Source organism: Sturnira hondurensis, unplaced genomic scaffold, assembly GCF_014824575.4.
Source record: "Sturnira hondurensis isolate 20B ecotype Veracruz unplaced genomic scaffold, ASM1482457v3 Scaffold0007401, whole genome shotgun sequence".
Taxonomy (NCBI): domain Eukaryota; kingdom Metazoa; phylum Chordata; class Mammalia; order Chiroptera; family Phyllostomidae; genus Sturnira; species Sturnira hondurensis.
Window position 1 is genome coordinate 4580806 of NW_028080032.1, and position 17004 is coordinate 4597809.

A 17004-nucleotide genomic window follows, 5' to 3' on the forward strand; every position below is an offset into this window, starting at 1 on the left:
TTAGTTGCTATGTGGAAATTAAATGAAAAGCACAATTAGAGAAATTAAGGTATTCATATAGGATCTAGACTTGGCCCCAGCTGGAGAACCAGCCGGGAGCCTTTTCTGAGCATTAACTGTCAAATGCCACAACCCTCTGCGTTTATGTCTCTCTTGATAGCTTATTCCACCAGCTTTCTGTCCCTGGCCCCCATAACATAGCTGCCTCTTGATAGGTGCCTGTAAGTGTCTGTTACACTAATCTGAGTTCAATCGAATCTCTAAATTGAGTGGAAGAGGTAGAACTTGGCATTCCTTCAGTTAAGAGCAAATTCATTCTATTGATGTAGTTCTTACCCTACTCACAATTAATTGCCAAGGACCCTGGGTATTCAAGAAATTCTTCTGCATCAAATTCTCCATTGCATCCGGAAGATTTATTCAGCCTCATGGTATAGTTATATTCAGTGAAAAATAAAACTTACCTCCTAAAGAGTTGAAATTTACTTACTGTTTAAAGCATTCTTTTACTATTACAACCATGTACTCAAAATGATATCTCATAGGTGCTGAGAAAGTACTACTTATAATTAATTATCAATGTTACATTATTCTATGAAAAAAACCAATGGTGTGAATATGATTTTTCAATGAGAGGGCAATATGTGGTTTTGTGTCCTCATCCGATGGACCTGTATACATGTGGAAGTAAATCTGTTTTTCTATATGAATGTTGGTCCCTGGCATGTTTGTCTGGAGATATCAATGATGAATTTTCAGGGTACAGAGGTCGACCAAAGGAGAACGAACTGACAAATAAAAGTCAATCAGTGTGAGCTTAGGCTCTTTAAGCCTCCATTTCCTTATCTGTAAACTTAAAAATAATGCTTACCTCCTAGGACTACTGTGGGATGCCAACCTAGATAAGGCATTGGTCATTCTTAGGGAGAGATGGGGAGCCTGGTAAATGCTTAAGAAATGGTAGCTATTTATATAAACTGGTTTGACCTTTCAAAAATGAGGTGAAAGAGTAGGATAGGGTAAATAATTTATCTGTCTTTTCCTCAAGCTGGAAACAATGTGAATCATGCTGATGACTGTTGATTTTACCAGAATAAACACAATTTGAGACATACTGTCACTAAAAAGAGGTGATGATTCTACATCCTGCCAAGTCATGTTCTTTGAAACACCCCCATTTACTGTCCAGGGTATCTCTGGTCCTTTTCTTTTTGGAGACATCTATACGCACAGAGGGAGATGGTAGCACTGTGGTTAGAGAACAGAATTTGGAGTCAGTCTCAGTGACTGATGCCCCATTCCTGCCACATGTTCAGTTAGAGCTGGGGACTTCTAACTCCTTCCTTTGCTTTATGCTTCTTAGAACCTAAACAGTAGCACAAAGCCCTGGGAACCTAACGTTGGAGAACCATATTAATGCATGCATGCTTTTATTAGATGATACCCTAACAATCCCAGTCAGGACCTCACTGTAATGAAGGGCTGGGAGGAAAGATTAGGTACATTATAGGAAACTTTTACAGAATAAAACGAGCTTCTTCTCAGTGAGACAGAAACCTCAGCTCACTGCTCATGGAGTTGGACCTAGTCTCTCTCCCTTTGTTTCCATTTCAAAAAAGTGCAACTATAATCCATTGATTTATTTTTCCTCTTATGTATTTTAAAAGTCTCCAGCTTCTTAAGTACATCATTAGTTTTCTTAACAAGTTCTTTTTCTTGCATATAATGGAATAGTAATCTGCAAGTCAACCTAAGTAATCACATTCGCCAAATTACTAGGAAACACATAAATTTCTAAATTTATTTAGTAGCTTGACTTATTCATATCTGTAACCACTAGTGTAAAGGCAATATGGTTTCCCCAAGAGGGAAGTCTACATTATTAAAAAGTGTAACTGGACTCAGATACCCTGGTGTTAAATTCTCACTCTGTCTTAATAAAGTTCACATAACAGGTATAAGCCCTTTAAATTCAGTGAGCTTCAGCCCTGGCCGGGTGGCTCAGTTGAATGGAGCATTGTCCCATACACCGAAATGTTGTGGGTTCAATTCCCAGTCACGGCACATACTTAGGTTGTGGCTTCAATCCTTGGTCAGGGCGCATATGGGAGGTGACCAATCAATTGTTTTGCGTGCTCTCTCTCTCCCTCTCTCTCCCCCTTCCTGCCTTTCTAAAGTCAATAAACATCCTCAGGTGAGGATTAAAAAAATTAGTGATCTTCAGTTTCCTCATATGTAACTACATAAATATAAAATATTTCTTTTTCTGTGTGCCACATATAATTGTTAGGAAAACCATAGAGAGATTGTTATGTGCCCTAGAGCTAAATAACTACTTTTATTTTATTTTTCCATAATTTTGTCTTATTTTTTTACATTTCATTTAGGTATAATATGACATATACTTGGGTAGGTGAACCAATGATTATACACAATAGTAATCTCTACTTACTTCAAAAATGGAAGTTAAGGAGTCTACTTAAAACTAATATCCCCTTTTTAAACATTTTGTCATTTCTTTTCAAATCACTTTTAAGCCTTGTGCCATTTTCCTTCATGTGGAAATTACCCAATGGAAGTAGGTAGTGCAAACATTATTATTTTCATTCTTCAGATATCAAAGCTGAGGAAAAGAAAGCAGCTTAACGATCTTGACTGAGATCTCTACGAAACAACACCACCAACAACAAAATCAGCCTTGCACGAAATTTCCACTCCAGCACTCATTTTCTGCCATCATAATTTTTCCAGGGTCAGATTCTTATAGCAGTTTTCTAAGTTCATAATTACCTTAGTTGCATGCACAATTTGGGTAGTTAAGTAATTATTTGATTTGCACATGCAAATACTGCAATCATTGGCACATAAAAATAATGTACTTTAAACATTCGGGCCCAATGGAGGACAAATGGTCAGGCAAATCAAAATTCCTGTGGTTCCTGAAAAGGATAACTATAAACAGAAAACACTGGAAGCCATGCTCAGATGTTTAGAGAATCAGCTCATTCCAACCTGGAGGGGAAAAAGCAAGGCGCTAGCATTCTAATCTCAATTTCCTTATCTCTCTTCAGAGATTTCCAGGTACTGATAAACTATTCGAACCATAAAGAATCTAAAAGTAGATCAGAACACTTGCATGTAAAATACAGTCCCACCATTGGAGGAGTTGAAGACAGTTCTGGGCAAATCTCTTAATCCCTAAACCTTCTAATACTAATCTCTAAAATATCAACCTTATATGGTTGAAAAGAGGAATAAATGAGATAATTAGATAAAAGTACTCTGTAAACTCTAAAACCCTGTACAAATACAACAGAGTATTACTAGGTTTGAAATGTATAGGATGCTGTCGAATACCCCAACAGAGCAGACTAGACTGACACCAGGTTTTCTTGGCTGAACAACAAGCTGTCTCTAAGGAAGCTGAGTCATTTTAGCGCTTTCCCCTCACATTGAAAAGGAGCATGAAAGGGCTGTGATCTTCCTTTTATACCCAGAGTTGATGTGGCTTTTGTGTTAGTCCTATATCTAGTTTTTGATCCCATAATTGAGAGTGGATGACAGAGAAGCTGGCAAGAATCTCAAGGAGAGCAAAAATAAATGTCTGTGATGTTAGGAACTAGGCCCTCTAATGAGAACTAGAGAGACAAGACAGTTTTTACTCTCCCAATAAGTTCATGAGCATTGTGGGCCTCCTAAAGGTTTTAAAGGGTATGAAAAATTATTATACACATGAAACTGAGGATAAAGCATTACTTGAAAATGTAGCCAGAGAAATGTATATATAGTATTGTGCAGAATGGTCAGGAACTGGAGTTGTAAGGCACCAGAAAATGTTTTCATCAGAGAGTTTGCATTGTTTTCATGGGGATGATTACAAGTTCTGATAAGGTCAATCTATGAGAAGGCTAAAAAATGGACTGAGGGACATGTTGATTTTGCAAGAGATATGATCTTATTTTATGCTTTATGTAAGTTTTTTTAAATTTACTTTTATTGTATTTTTTCCATTCCCATTCATCCCCCTTATACCACCCCCTGCCCTGTGGTCACCACACTATTGTCCATGTCTGAGTCCTTTTTCCTTTGTGCTCAACCCCTCCACACACTAGCTGCCCCCCTTGTTGTCATCCTGCTCTCTATTTATGAGTCTGTCTCTGTTTTGCTTGTCAGTTCAGTTTGTTCATTAGATTTCACATGCCAGTGAAATCACATGGTATTTGCTTCTCTCTGACAGGCTTATTTCGCTTAGCCTAATGTTCTCCAGGTCCATCCGTGCTGTTGCAAAGGGTTTTTATTGCTTATACATTTTCTTCTTTTTTATGGCCGAGTAGTATTCCATTATATAAATGTCCCATAGTTGTTTTACCCACTCATCTATTGATGGACACTTGGGCTGCTTCCATGTCTTGGCTATTGTAAATAACACTGCAATGAACATAGGGGTGCTTGTGTTCTTTCAAATTAGTGTTTTGGGTTTCTTTGGATATATTCACAGAAGCAGGATCACTGGGTCAAAGGACAGATGAAAATGAGAACACGACAAACCCAAATCCATGGGACACAAGGCAAGAGATGTGATTTTAGAATTATCACAGTGCATCCTCTTTTGCTTACAAAGAAAAGCTACATTGATGAAAATGTGTAGTCTTTCCTCTCCAAAGTCCTCTTTCTGACTTGCAAACAGGGAGATTATTATTATACTCTCATCCTGTTACCAGACAGGTGCAGGTATGGATCTGGCAAGATATTAATACTTAACCCTTTGAACTCTTTGGCTTGTAAGTATCTAAGACACTTTCAAATTCCTAAAGTGGAGCATAGAGGGAGCTCACACACAGCTTGGGAATGATTCCAACAATAATATCCAGACCCAGTTTCTTTCTGTCTCTCAGATACACCCGGATGGCTACACAGGGTGCCAGGATGGCAGGGGCCGCGCCAGCCAGCTCCTCTGACTCAAGAACAGCGGGGAAGGGCCACTCTGTCTGCTCCATACCTTTCAGTAATAACATGTACTTTATTTAATCAGTTCTGATTGGTCCAAATGCAATCGCAGCATCCAGGGCATCTGAGGGACTCCGATCCTTCCAGAGCACATGGGCTGAATTTTGGAGGAGGGTGGGTATTCCAGAGGAATTCTGCATGTTTTTTCCAGGGATCCAGATGCTGGTAGCAGAAACAATAGATAGCCAATACCAGAAATGTAGAGATAAACCTATCTAGAGGCATGGCAGTGAACGGGAAGGCGTCTTTGATCACTTTTCCAAGATTTATGGTTCCAAAGTTCTTATCTTCACGTGTATCGCTTACAAAGAGATTCTGCATTTATCAAAGGTTGCCCCTCCTGGGAGCCTCCATACGCTTCCACTGTCACGAGGAAGTCACACGGTTCCCCGAAATGGGCAAGCCATAAAGTTAGTCATTTAAATTCACATCCTATACCTTTCCTTTTGTGGCTGCATACCCTTGTAAAAGTTGCTGACCTCTTTATGCCTTAGGCATCTTAGCAGTGAAACAGGAATAATGACATTTATTCTGAGGGTCATAGTAAGGACTGAAGATATATATGAGGAGACCCTATAACAGGGTATGCTGTATACTAGATGCTCAATAAATGACCATGATTACTCTACATGGTTTGGTCCAGGTCCCTTAATCTATTTCTTGGGGCTTCCTCTCTTGCTCTCATCACCACAACACCCAAACGTCAACATTCGAAATGGCCCTCATCTGACTTTCAGGATTTGGAAGAAGTCAGCAGTCGAAACAGCAGCTAAAGGCCCAGCACAGCAGTGTGTGAATCATTGGATGGGGCACTACTATGCACAGACCAAGAAAAGAACAGTCACCAGCATATACCAAGTCCTCGTCACTCTTGCCATTCAAGAGTTCTCTCGGGTGCTGAATGCACATGCAAAATTCAGAGAAAAAAATCAAATTCAAACGCTTTATGACATGAAAACTTGGTAGGGAAGTCAGCTCACTAAAAACTAGCTATTACTTATTTATCAGCAAATGACCAGCTGCAACAGACCGGCCTGGAACCTCTTGCTACTTGACCTCATCAGCAACCACCCTGCAATAGGTCACCCTTGCTTAATTAGACAAGGGAGTTTTCAAATGTAATCTCCTTGCACTCAGCAGGCCCTGGGTCAAACCGAATCTGACTAACCTGCAGCTTGTGTTTACACAGCTTCCAACAGTTCAAAAAGCCAAGGGAAGATCAGAAGCTTATCTTCCAGCCAACAGGGGAGGGAGGCTAGGTGGAATTTGACAGAAGGTTGTAATCATCCACATCAGGGGATGAGGGGAAGGCCTGCTCATCTGTTTTTAAGCGTGTCGGGACAAGATGTTACATTTCTAGAAATGCAGATGCAGAAAAAGGTGGGCAGATGCCATTCTTGTGGTTTAATTAAGAAGGAAAGTAAAGATCTAACGTGAGTCCAGCTCTGTTGGCTGGGCCTCATCTCTGGAGAAGTGAGGGGAGAGGTGGGGCAGCCAGTGGAGAGGATGAGCACGGTGGGATGTGCTGGCCAGAGCGTGGCAGCTGTTCCTGGTGAATCCTATTCTAGCTCATAGCCATGTGTCCCAGCCCTTTTGGAAAATTACCTCCAAATAACAGATCACGAAAGAGCAACTCCAACAAGCCCTATAATTTAGTCCTAAGAGGAAATTCTTCATTCATCAAGTGTACAGGAGGCTAAATTAGTTCTTTACCCACGTGGGCCCTGGTTGGCAATTTTATGTGAGGGTAAGCCCTACCTTGGGGAGGAGTCCAGCCAGAAAGGATGGCGGTCAAAGCCGGCCTGGTGCCCAGCTGGGTCAGACCACATATTGTGCCACAGATTGGGTAGAGTTCCTGGGGAATATCTTTGGGACTCAGTCCCTGTCGGTATTTTTTTTCTTCAAATGCACATTTTTGGGGGTTTGTGGGGACTGAGTGAATCTGCTTCATCTCAGCCTGAGGTTGCTGGAGCTTTCTCCACCAGGAGGGAGAGCAGACTTGCCAGGAGTGCAGGATGGGATTGAAGCCAAATGTGACCTTTAGAAGAGTGCTTCAGTTTCATTCAGTTATTCTACCAATATACAAAATAACTGTGAGTCACATATATTATATGCATATTTATCTTCTTATTTGTTAGCTCATTTTTGCTTTGGCTTTTGGTCTGTGAAACCATCCACAGTGTGGAGTGCGGCTCCACTGTTGGTGCTCATTAAAAACAAAGTGAAAGAAAACAAAAACAGCTCAGAAGACATTTAAAAGACAGATATGTTTGCGAGGACATCTCTTTCTTTTCCTTTAGCCAACTCCTTATTTTTATGGCTTTGTTTTTTCTTTTAATTGAGAGGTAGTTGAATTCCTCAGCTGTACTGACCATTTCAAGAAGTCTATAAATAAGCCAGAAGTTTTCTTTGAGCCTAATCAACAGGTTGCCTAAAACAAGATACTTTTGTACATTGCCTACATTTTAAGAATGATGTTGCTAAAATTGGGCTACATTCTGAAGTTAAAAATCCTGTTTCTCTTCTTAGAAATCTGATTCACTGCTTCCATCTAGGAATCTGAACAAAACAACATGCTTCTGCGCTGGCTGTCCTTTTCCGTATCCCCAGTGATGTTGAGCTCATTTGTATTTACAAAACTTCTTTACAGATTTCATGAGCAGCCACTCTCTCTGTAAATCAAGTCCACTTTGTGCACTCACGAAACAGTGTAGGCAGGACGTGTTCGAAAAAAGGGTTTACTAATTTGGGGAGAAAATGATTCTGCAGAAATAGAACATAGATGCTTTCACAAATAGTAAAACAACAGTTCAAAAGTAAAGGTAGAATTAAAGTGTTGCATTTTATATATATCACTAAGTTCAAACAAGACTATGCAAATAGAGTTGGTTGATTTGTACAGCTTTGTGGACCTACTTATTTCCTGTTTTCTGCCCATAAAGACTGATGCTGGTATTATATCTCTAAATTTAAACTCATAGAATATAAAAATGGTTGGCTATTAAAAGTATAGAATTATCTGCTCTAAAAAAAATCTCACTAAAGAAATTGTTTAAAAGAGAGTATACTGAAACCTTAAATAAATGAAATGCATTGATCATTAATTTGGCAGGCTAATAAAAGTGGTTTAATATATACACTTTCATTCAGCATGTTCCTATCAAATGAGACAAAGATTTACCTGCCTTTTTAATTTCAATTTATTTTTCCTTGAAGGGAGTGGGCAAGAAGAGGACTCAGAACTCCCTACAAACCACGCATGCTCAGTACAGAGGAGAAGATAAAGCTGAATTCCTTGCTCACTCACCTGGGTGCCTTGAGTTTAGTAAACATTTGACAGTTTGCCATTTAAATGGCTGCCAGAGGCAGAGCTGCCGGTTTCGTCAGTGGAATAGGTGAGCCAAGAATCTGAAGGTCTATACTCCTGCAATCATTCAAAGCCAAGTAAGAGTATTACAGTATAGTTACTCAGGGGTCTGGACTTATATTTGTAGTGATTGTAAATCTCAGGCAGACAGTTCCAGGGACACTGTAGATTCTGAGTATGTCAAATGGACACTGAAAGTCAAGGAAGAGCCAAAGACTTTATATTCCTCTAGCCAGCACATCACCCATTTCTCAAATAGGACATTAGACACTGAACAAATCTCTACAAATCGTTATTTTTTGGCAAGAGTTCTCTAAGAAAAAGCTCATCAGCTTGAGATGAAAAAAATGAAAGAAGTTGAAGCACAACATCAAACTACTAAGAGACACTTGTGGATATGGAAGCAGGTCAAAGCTCTGCCTTCATATAATTGCAATTTATACTTTCATTTATTTCACAAATAATCATTGAGGTGAATTTTATAGCCAGGAACTGTACTACTCATTGATAATATGCTAGAGAATAAGACAGATAAAGTACCTAGAGGTTTTTATTTTTCAAGTGGGCCAGAGTGTTTGCAAGGATTGTGTGGAATAGACAGTAAACAAGAAAATAAATAAGCCAACAATATCAAATAAAATAGTGATAGACACACAGGACCAGAGTGAAAACCCAGAAAGTGACTTAATGACTGCTACAGATGGGTGGTCATGGAAGGCTTCTCTTGGAAGGTGACATAGAAGCTGAGACGTGAATGACAAGGTGTGAGCCATATGAAGAACTGAAATAAGAGTGTGGGCAGAGAAACTGGCAAGTGCAAAGGTCTAAGGGCAGGAATTAGCTGGGTCTATTCTGGGAATAAAGAGTGGCTTAGTGTGGCCGTGCCTTATAAGAAAGGAAAAATGATAACAGAGATAAACAAAGGCAAGAGCACTCACAGCCTCCTCAGCCTAGGAAATGTCTTGGCTTTTGTTTTAAGTGTCATTTGGGAAATGACATGATATGACTTAGAATTGTGGAACAATCACTCTGGCTGCTGTGACAGAGTATGGTGCAGGAGGACATGGTAGAAAGGAGACGAGGTTATCACAGTGGTCCAGGCATGCAAAACGGGTGCTTGTACAGCAGCCAGGATAGTGAGAATATGAGTCAATACATGTGGAATGTACTTTATTCTATTCCCACAGTAACACAGAAAGAGAAGGGGCATTCAGAGCTTCCTGATTTGAGAACTACTGTTTGGTTGTTTTCTATCTAATGTATTGTGCCTATTCTACTCACTGATGGAGGAAAAGTCGACAAAATTACATGCATTGTGTCTTCCCTTAGTGCTTACTAGTCTATATTTCAACAAAATTTTACACCCTACAACATATTTCAAGTAATAATAGTATATTCTATACAGACAATAAAAGCTCATGATTTAGGAGGCTGTTTAAAGCTTTCAAATAAAAGCCTGGCAGTCATCACAAGACACGAGCAATTCCACCTTCTTTTAAATTACACTGTGTTGAGCAAAAAAACCAAAGTGACGCTCACTCTGGCCATAAATTGTGGAACTTAGAATATGGTTTTCATGTAGAGCTGATCAGCGTGGAGCGCAGATGATGGCCATGAGAACCATCGGTGTGAAAAAAATGCCAGTATAGCCTGGACCTATGGGTCCCTGAGGCATCTGGGTCCCCACAGACTCTGTAGGCGGGAAGGCTCCCTACCACCTTTCCATCCAGGTAGATGTTTCCAACGTGCTTTACATATGTGAGTCACATATGTAAATTTACATTTTCTAGCAGCCATCAAAAGTAAAAAAAAGTAAAATTAATTTTAATAAAATATTATTTTTAAGCCAATCATTTCAACATTTACTCAACAAGAAAACTGTCCAGTGCATGTTTTACATTCTTTTTCATCCTAAAACTTTTCAAATTTAATGTATAGTCATCTCAGTTGGACTAGTCACATTTCAAGGGCTCACTAGCCACGTGTGGCTAATGGCTACCGTATTAGACATTAAAACCCTAGGACAGCGATATCCAACCTTTGTCACCTGATGGCACACATAAACTAACTACTGAAACCCTGAGGCACACTGAAAAAATATATTTTTTGCTGACCTGACAAAAAATTGGTATAATTTTGATTCATTCACACTGGACAGCTATTGTTGTATTGGCTGTTGTCATTATTTTATTTGACAGTCTCAGGGAAAAGAGGTCAGTGCCCCTGACTAAATAGTCAGATATTACATGTTTCAAAAATTCTTGCAGGACATCAGTGTGCCATGGCGTAATGGTTGGAAATCGCTGATCTAGAACACACAGACACCCCATATATATGTATATATGGTATGTATATGTGTATATATAGTCTATATGGTATATACATGTATATATAGTCTAGAAAGACTATATATAATATATATAGTACACACACATATATGTGTGTGTATGTATGTATGTGTGTGTGTATATATATATATATATCAAACTATATATATATTACATATATATATATAGTTAGGAACAATATCCTAAAAGAAACTTATATCACATTTTGGCATGACCTAATGGTATTTTGTCAATAGGCAGTTCATAAATAGCTAATAACTGACCAAAAGATCTACAATAATGTAACATAAAAATGGCAACCTTGACCTTTGGAAAAATATAACCACATTTCACTAACTCTTAGCTTCATTCAGACTGCTTTCTGCAGCTTCAACACTTTGCTTTACTACACTTGTACATAAAAGGAGGAGCACAGAAACAAAAAGAAAGATTAAAAGCTAATGTTTTTATTCTACTTTTCTTTAAAAAAGGATGAAGCTGCAAACAGAAAATAAAATTATCCCTAAAATGTTTTTCAAAACTCCTGAATGCCCATGTTTGGACTTAACCTTCCCAAGTTTCAGAAACAATAATTAACAAGTCCATCTCAAGGGGGAGAATCTGCGTGACAAGATCACAGTGGGGGCCAAGGGAGGCGTTCTGGTTTTGCCAAATTGCAGATAAGAAAATCATGACCCAGAGGGTGGAATGACCACGTTGGCCCCACAGTAAGAGCAGATACACCTAAACAGTGCAGGTCTGTCTGAAGCTCTGTGTCAGCATCGCTGGCACCACCGTGGCCATGTGGCCCCGGGATGGTCATGATGGCCAAAATATCCATATGCTGAGAGGCTTTGCGAGCCTCCATGAGAGGTAACAGGATTAGATGATGCCAATTTAGTTATCTTTCCAAAGCCAACCTAAACATCATACTTAGAACTGCAACTTACTGAAACTTAAGAAACTCTTGCCACCTATACATAGATTTATGTAAGGAGAAAACACATGGAATATTCTGAACTAACTCTGAAAAGGCAGACAGAATTGTGTCATAAGAATAGAAACATCCACAGACTGGAGGAATAACTCACAGATCTTTTCAATAATAAATCAGAACTTTTTAGATTGGAGATAGTTTTTATTTCCTATAGTGGGACAAGTAAAGATGGGTTTTCTAGGATCCCTTATAAAGACTCCACTATTTCCCAGAGCCCAGAAGACTCTGATAGGGTAATCAAGGACACACAAGAAGTAACAAACAAAATGTTTGGCACCCTCAGACTGACGAGTAAATCTGTTGATAGTAAGAAAATAAACATTGGGTGAACTTGTTTTTCTTAACCAAACTAACATTCTAATAAATGAATGAATACATACAAACATATATACATATTCACCTACATAACAGTATTTAGAGTGAGGCACCAGCCATGGTTTTTAGAGATTTTTACTTTACTACAAATGCATTTTGCAAGGAACTGGAGGTTTGCAGAATACTGTAGCTAACTTACCCAGCTGGGGAGACATTACTGCAAACCCTCTCTTTTTCTGCAGAGCTCTACTCACCTCATGACTTTAAAGGCTATAGGATGCTTTCTATACTTATTGAATATTTCTTTAGATAGTTGTGTATGCATTCCTGGTAGGCTGGCCTGAAGATTTCCTTCTTCTGCTCTGTGCATTCCCATGAAGGAAGCCAATCAGGGCAGACACCCACATCAAGCCAGGGTCTGAAGCATGCAGACAGGCCAGAGACCACATTCCACCTCTACGCAAAGATCTTTAATTCATCCTGTGGGAGCTGAAGGGAACACACAGCCATGGGCCAGCTAATTCTATAGCATCTTTTCTAAATACTAAAATTAATTCTTATTTTAATAAGGAAAAACTAAATAATCAAAGAATTATATTTTCAGTGAAGGAAAAAACAGATTGAAGCCACATGAATTTGAATGTGGTGGCAAATTTTGTTTGATTTCTACTATGTGAGACAACAATGTACACTTTCTAAAATAATAAACATGAAATAAAAGCATCTCTACTCACAAACACTCTTTGAAATGTCTAACTATGAGCAATTTCTAAGGGCACTGTTATGACCAACCTTGTATTACGGAATTGCTTTGGGAAGAAGTTTCATTTTAACAAAAGGTAAAATGAAACTGACTTTACCCTCCCTTCTGTATTCTTTCTTTCCTTGCAATATCCATGGTAATAACATCTCTGACTCCTAGCCCCAAGCTCAGAAGACCTTACTGATTACCAATTGCAAGTCAGTTTTCCTCAATCTCCTCAAAATGATCATTTAGTCTCTACTTGAACACCTGCACCCATCTCAAAATAGGTTTTTTTCTTTTCTTTTCTTCCCTTTTTTTCTTTTCTTTTCTTTGTCTTCAAGGAAAGTTCTATTCATTAGAAAGTTTTAACTTTCTTTAACTTTAACTTTCTAAATCAGGTTTGTGTGGAAACTGTGTAGGCCTTACGTTGAGTCAAATCATTTCAACTAATAACATACACAATGACCCTAGTTCTTAGTAAATAGTGTACAAAGATAATCCCTATTGCAGATACAAAACAAGAATGTAATGTGCTTCCCGCACTTTAGAAAGATACCACTATCTAAGGAGAAGAGTAGGCTTAACAATTAGTGAAAACTTAGCCCCTGAAAGGGGATTATAGCTCTGGGTGCAATAGAATGAAAAGTCAGTATAAGATGGGACAGACAGGGAAGACTGCATGGAGGAGGATAAGCCTAGATAAGCAGAGGTAAAACCTCCTGGGACACAGCCTTAGCAAGACCAAGGAAGCAACACAATTGTAAGGATTTGCACAACTGAAGGTCAAACTCAAAAAAAAAACGGCTAGATACCTGTGACTCCGATAAAAGGAGGAGGAATGTGCATGATGTTTGTATATCTAACGGGTCTAAATCATTTTAGGAAAGATGTTTCTTAAAAATATGAATTTAATACATGTATTGTATATGTAATTATGTTTTATTTTTCATTTAGTTTTACACTTGCTTTGGACAGCTGTATAGCATGCATGTCCATTTGAACAAAATTTCTATTTTCTATGTACATCTACAGAACTTCAGTTTTGTCTTTTTCTTATTAATCAAAGCATATATTTCAAATGTATTTTATATTTTTGTTCCTTCAATGCCTGTCAGCAGTAGGATACCTAAATTCCTCATGTTACTGTAAACTTTTGCAGAATCATGTTCACATGCTCCACGTGGAATGAAAAAGTTGTAGCCACTCTGCTTTCAATCTGAAAGGAAGGCTTACTTCAGCCTCAAGTCCAGCCTTTCTAAGGGACATGGCAGCAGCTGTGACAGGCACAAGTCTACGATATTGATGCACCCTTCCTGCTGTGTCCAGAAACATGTTGAAAATCTCTTTAAAAATTTATTTTTTAGCTTACACCCATCTCTCCATTCAAAATCAAATGGCCATCAACCTCTCAAGGACAGTGGCAGACATATAGATGGTTACATCAGGAAAATAGGAGAAAAACAAATCTTACAGGATCTTACAAGATTGTTGGTAACTCAGGTATAATTGAGTAGGCCCAGGATGCAACCGGCCTAAATTTATATTTCAGTTTTGCCATTAATTTGTTTATAGGAACTTGGACAAGCCACTCTGAGGACCAGTTCCCCAATGTGTAAAGTTTAGAAAATGATGGTGAAGATTAAATAAAACATGTATATTATCTGAGGAGCTTATAGAGTACCCAGAACATAGTAGTCATTCCAAGAAAACTTTAGTTCCTTTATTCATTTATTCACTCACACATCTCTACTAATATAAATAAAGTAGACACCCAATTCTTTCTAAATTATTTTGGATCAAAATAATACTTGAAGGCATAGAATCAGGGTTTGTGTGGAAACTGTGTGGGAAAAAATTGCAATATATGTTATCACAAACTTTGATTCTGACCTTCTATCGAGTCACTGAGCCACTGGAGTTGGCTTCAGTCTTTAAGCAAAGCTGCAATGTGTTTTGTTCTAATATCAATATTTGGAGGTAAGAATGAAACCCTGGAAGTCTTCTGAGAAGAATTTTAGGCAGGATATAAGTTTGACACAGAGTCCCTCATGTGGAAGAGGTTGAACAAATTTCTTATAAAGTATGTTTGTCCAGAGGCAAAATATTTCATTCCTAAACAATCTCACTTACTTCTGTAAGACAGATTTGCCTCACAAATGCTAGCAAGAAACTTTTTTCCCTAATATCTGATAGTGTTGCAAATACCATCCAACTCTAGCCGTAATTTTGCTCTTCAGAGATTATCTTCTGATCTCACATCTAAGATCACATCTTAGATCAGTCATCTAAGTTTTGTCTTTAAATTATTTTAGCTATTCTTCAGAAATGGTTCTCAATGGCTTCATTATTACTATGTAATTATCCACTGTAAGAACAGTTCCCAAATCATCTCAGAGGCCTTACATGCAATGAAGTTTTCAAAACACACTCATAAACAGCCTTTAGTTTAAGATTTTATGACTCAAAATATTGTAATAGTCAAGATTAAAAAAAATGTACCTGGTCTGGATATTATGTAAATAATATTATATAAATGTATATGTGCTAACATTCACACACAACTTTCACATGAATCTGTGGCTATAGAAATATTTCATATCCACACATTTAAATTAATGCAGTTTTAGAAATTAAATGGGACATCGTTTTAATAGAACTTCAGAAACCTTGAAGTAATTTGGGTAGCCTTCTATAACAGACTTTAGTTCTTACAAATTAAATGATTATTATTTTTATTTTTCATTTAAACAAAAAGAGTTAAAGAATTATCTGGCATTTCTTTCCTTCTCAGACTAACAGAGCCATTTAGGTTGTAGGACCAGGCTTCCAGTGGCCAGGACTACTGAAATCTCCCTCACAATCTCTTCAAGAAGCTAGGAATGAACTTTATCTCAGCCAGGCTGACAATGATAAGATTTCAAAAAGGAGAGGGGACTGACCACCCACAGCCCTGCTGTCTCTGGACAGCCAGACTTGCAAATACCGCTATCACAATGCTAGCAGCATCTCCAAACGGACTGTCCTGTTGATTGTCAGGCCTTCAGGGAATTTTATCTAATTGCCTAGAAACAGGAAGGAAGGGAAAGCACACACTCATCTTCATTTAAATGTAGACAATTTTTACCTTTGAGCCTGGGGCAGGGGGAGGGGAATACAGATTTACTCACACTGTTTATTTTCTCTTGGAGCCAATATGCACCAAGTGGAATATCTCTTGCAATTTGACTTTATTTTTCTTTTAAAGATTGCCTGAGAGATACTCACTGAGGACCTCCCCTTGGAAAAGTACCTGGGAGCTGAAGAGACATGTCTTCTTGCGCATGAACACTGCCAAAGGTGACAGGGTGGCAGCTGACAGCCCAGGAAGTGAATCACTGCCTTTGTTGGTTTCTATTTGTCAGCAGAGAAAAAAAACATCAAAAATAACCTACCAAAAATCAATAAATAACCTATCATCCATGTCTGGGACCCTACTTCCTAGTTGCCTCCTTCCCTCCCATCCCTATTATTAAATGTGTCAATGGTTGAAAAACTCCAAATACCTTCTATTGAGTTAAATCGTATGTTGAATCATCTTAGTTTCAAGGCGAGTGGCAAAAGAAAAAGAAGCTATCAAAAGAGCATGCTGGCATTGAGAGAAAGGAGACATTTGAGGGACACAGCATGCTCTAGCAAAATAAAAAAATCCATGCACTGAGAATACATTATGCCCTACAGAGCGCAGCATACACTGTAAAAATAAATTCAGCTGAAAAACATGAGATACACCCTCTGCCACTGATTAGTTTGCTGGGAGGACTCAGACTTCATGGTTAATAAATACCACTTTTTTAGTTTTATAAATACCTACTTCCCAGCAACGCATGATGAAAACTTCATTGCTTTTCTAAAGAATCTAAAATATCCAAAGATTTAATAAACCCTTGTCAAAATATGTATACATCCAACAAAAATAATACAGAAAATGACACTGGCACCTTCTCAGGCAGAGAACACTCTTTAGGAGATTTATTCTTATATGGCCATTGCTGTGTGCTGTGTTACAGAAAATATTATGATTTTACCTCCTCACCATTTAGATTCATAGATACTATTTTTACCTTCTCCAAGTTTCCTGGATGACTGAAGCCCTTCCAGTCTTCAGTTAGTCATATCCCACACTCTACTAATTCTCAGATGCTGGAATTATGACAGTGATTGAGATCATGATGAACTTCTGACACTGAAGTCCTGTCTTTATCAATAA